Genomic DNA, 3,711 nt, shown 5'->3' with positions numbered 1-3,711 from the left:
GCTTAAATCTTAATGATAACAAATGTACTCTATGACCTAAGGTCTAAACCATTCAGATTCAAACTTTCATTAAGTGTAGTACAATTATATATGAATGAACTAACATTGGAACTACTAGAGGAATTAATACTGTTATGTCGAATTATAAATAATCAATATTTGATATGACTATCTGTGCTTAATATGACAAATTGTATGTCAAACACTAATGAATGGGATGAAAAAATAGAGCAATTGGAGGGGTGTCAACTCCTATGATGAAATCAGATAGGTAGAACAGTATCAAATAGCTTCACTTCCATAGCATAATATTTGGTAGGAAACTAGGAAACACAAGTCGAAAGCATAGATTGTTTGCCGATAATAAAGCAGAGAATTAAGGTACTAATAGCTGAGCTGAGGCTATTATTATGCAAGTACAAAAATTGTCTACTGATAAGTTTTTAAGTCTGTTGTGATATAGGAAGTTCACTTCTTCTATGCCATGATGCCAGTAGCCACACTACTTATTTTTTGGGTGGATTTTGAAGCTTCTTGCTTCTGATGTATCCTAGCTGAGTCATAGCCTGCTCCAACTCCCATTTTACCTTTCCCTTTCCAGAATTGGGAAGGTGTGACTTCCATCTAAGTTGAATGTCCTTGACCGTCATATCTCCATTCAGCTTTTCACCGCAGCAAACAACATCCACCTGCACAAAATGATATAAAGACGATTCAGTGGCAAAGCAGTACTGTGGCAATATTTTCAACATATCTTCCTGTAGTATAAAACAAGAATCTGTTTCACTGTCCTATTTATGTTTGTTTCGTCTTTCTAATTAGAGATCGTCAACTGTTTCAACATAGGTTCCTTTATCTATGTTAAGTAAGTATTAGTATATATATTTTCTAATTCTTGAATTTTATATAACTAACTAGTTCAAAGAAATGCATAATTTAGCTTATAAAATCATTACCTCAGTATGATCATTCAAATTTAGCTTCTGTGCAATGAACTTCTGGATTAAAGTTACAGTGGCGCTACTGTCCCTGCAAATGATTCAAAATCACTCATTTCATTTTACGTGGTGATGAGCATGAGTTTTAAATCAATGTTGTGTGCAGAAAATCTTACTTGAGATGGATATTGGGCCTGTCAAGGGGAGGCAATCTAAGTCCCTTCCTGCCAAGAGTAAAAGAAAAAAGTTATGTCAGATTAATGAGACAAGAACCTTCGAGCAATGTGCCTGGTATATATATTGGTACTTACTTGCCTCCCTGTGGTACAAGTTTAAACCAGAAAGAGGAAAGTTCCTTCTGTTTTTCGTCCACTTGGTTTTCTTGTGTTGAAGACTCTCTTTCTTCGGGACCAGTATCTTGCCTTTTCTCGCATGCTTTTTTATTCTTACTCCTCTTTTTCTTCTTATGCTCTTTGATATTGTCCACCATAATGGACTACCCTATTTCAGCATTTGTTGTTGATACGCTCGAAGCAAGCTGAGGCATCTTCAAAGAAATATACTCTTAAATTGAGGTTATGCAAAATACATATTTCTAACTAACAGTCCAAATATATGCCGGAATCATTTTTAAAACATGTATGCCAAAGAACAGACAATTACCTTATCTGCAGATGCAGTTGAACGGAAAGCTGAGGTTTCTTCTGAGGACATGCGATGGTCCATTAGAGAAATTGTGTCCTCTGTGTTGCCTGCATGCACTATGAGGGTTATTTCCAATATTAATTTGTTCCATAGATTACTTTTAGATTAGATTAGATAAGTCGGTGTAAATAACACGAAGAGCTGCAAGAGAAACCATGGATACATAGAACTATGAACACAATCGAACACAATAGAATGAGCAAGTGACATAACATGTATGAGTTGGACCAAGCTACATCTTGTAAGTGGAAATGTACTATGTATATTTTTATCCAGTTATGATCTACTCTTGTAACTGTGAGTACTTTGTAAGTTAGATCTAGTATGAACCAAGCTTTAGATTCTACTCTTTGAATTAGATATATCCAGCTTTTTTTCTTTTTTGGTTCTTTTGAGTGGTGAGTATCGAAAATGAATCACGTATCTTTATAAGGAAGATGATTCGAAGTTGAAGGGGCTCCTCCATTCACTATATATGTCTGTAATTTCATACATAAAGAGGTAGATTAAAAATTCATCGATCTCCTTACCGCTCCATGGGGGTCTTCATTCACTCTTCCCTTACTTTCCCTACTTCTAGAAAAAAAAGTGTTGAACAAAAATGATCTTTCTTAAGTTAAAGGTTAGGGTTCTCATGTTTCATAATTTTTGTAAATCTAATTAGGATAATTAAGAGAAGGTCAAACCTAACCTATGTTGAATCTTTTGAGCAACAAAGGAAAAATCAATTAAAAAATTGATCAATCGAGAAAATACTACATCAAACTAAGTTGAATCTGTCACTTGAGCACTAAAAGGTAAATCAATAAAAAAATATATATTCAGAGAAACTCAAACCTAACCTAATTTGAATCAGCCACTTGAGCAGAAAAGGAAAATCAATAAAAAATATTGATCTTTTGTAAAAAGTTCAAACCTAACCTGAATTGAATTTGTAACTTGAGCAACAAACAAAAAATCCATAAAAAATTGATGTATGGAAAAAAAGTTGATGACTAACCTGAGTTGAATCCTTGAAAAACGAAGAAAACATCAACAGTGAGTAGAGCCGTCAATTAGGGTTAAGTCTAGGTCAACTCGTGAATTAATATGATTGGGCTAAGATTTTTAGAGCCCATTTAAAAATAGGGCTCTTTAACCCAACCTGAATAAGCTCATTAGCCTCTTGGGCTTGAACAATATGAGTTGGGCCAACCCGTGGGCCAAATAAAAAATTAATTAAAAATTAAAATAAAATAGAATACTAAAACTAACAAGGGGAATCTAAACTTAAAGTCTTAAACTAAGCATATAAATATCACAAAGTTCAAATACTCAAATATAAAAGTTACATTTTTTGTATGATTCTTCATTGTTTTCTTCTTCTTTTTACTTGGGTTTGATGTGCTTGAGCCGAGGGTCTTTCGGAAACAACTTATCTACCTCCATGAGGTAGTGATAAGGTCTACGTGCACTCTACCCTCCATAGACCTCACTTGGTGAAGTTTCACCAGCATGTTGTTGTTGTTGTAGTTATACCTACGATCTTTACAAAAAATGACAATAATTTCAAATTGAAGTCATACAACCAAAATTTACTTGAAGTCAAACGTAATGTATTATTAAAAGTATTTTATTTGTGAATGTGAGAGTTGGTTATCAAGAAGTAATACCATGTAATAGTATCTTGTCGATATTTTTGTTAACATTTTAAAATAAAATTTAAATTATAAATAATTATATCATTTTTAAAAAGTGGGCTAGTCCAGCTCGGCCTGTAGCCCACGTAGTTGTGGTTGGACTGACTTTTTTTTGGCCCGCCAAACTAATGGACCATCCCGACCCGACCCTTAAAGTTTTAAAGCCTGTAAAGGCTACCCGGAATGGGATGGACCGGCCCGTATTGACAGCTCTATTAGTGAGTAGCAAATCTGAAAGGGAAATGTGTATCTAATGAAAAATCATGCGGAGAGAGAGAGAGAGAATGGGGGAACAATTCTTACCGAGTGAAGGAAGTTTTTGTTTAAGAAAAGCTCTTCCCTTGAATGATAGGCAGAAATGGTGTTGGGTTGGGGGGGGGGGGGGGGGA

General features: G+C 34.7%; 1 long non-coding RNA gene across 1 annotated transcript; it reads right to left on the bottom strand.

Annotated features, from left to right (window-relative positions):
* Window positions 1–362: 362 nt before the first annotated feature.
* LOC107058872 (uncharacterized) lies at window positions 363–1,194 on the bottom strand. Its single transcript, XR_001472385.1, has 3 exons — window positions 1,115–1,194; window positions 957–1,029; window positions 363–689 (listed from the first exon to the last, which is right to left on the bottom strand). It is a non-coding gene; the product is annotated as an uncharacterized lncRNA (long non-coding RNA).
* Between the last annotated feature and the right edge of the window lie 2,517 nt (window positions 1,195–3,711).

Source organism: Solanum tuberosum, unplaced genomic scaffold (genome assembly GCF_000226075.1).
Source record: "Solanum tuberosum cultivar DM 1-3 516 R44 unplaced genomic scaffold, SolTub_3.0 scf00677, whole genome shotgun sequence".
Lineage (NCBI taxonomy): Eukaryota > Viridiplantae > Streptophyta > Magnoliopsida > Solanales > Solanaceae > Solanum > Solanum tuberosum.
The sequence above is the reverse complement of the archived record's forward strand: the minus strand, read 5'-3'. Positions and strand labels throughout refer to the sequence as shown.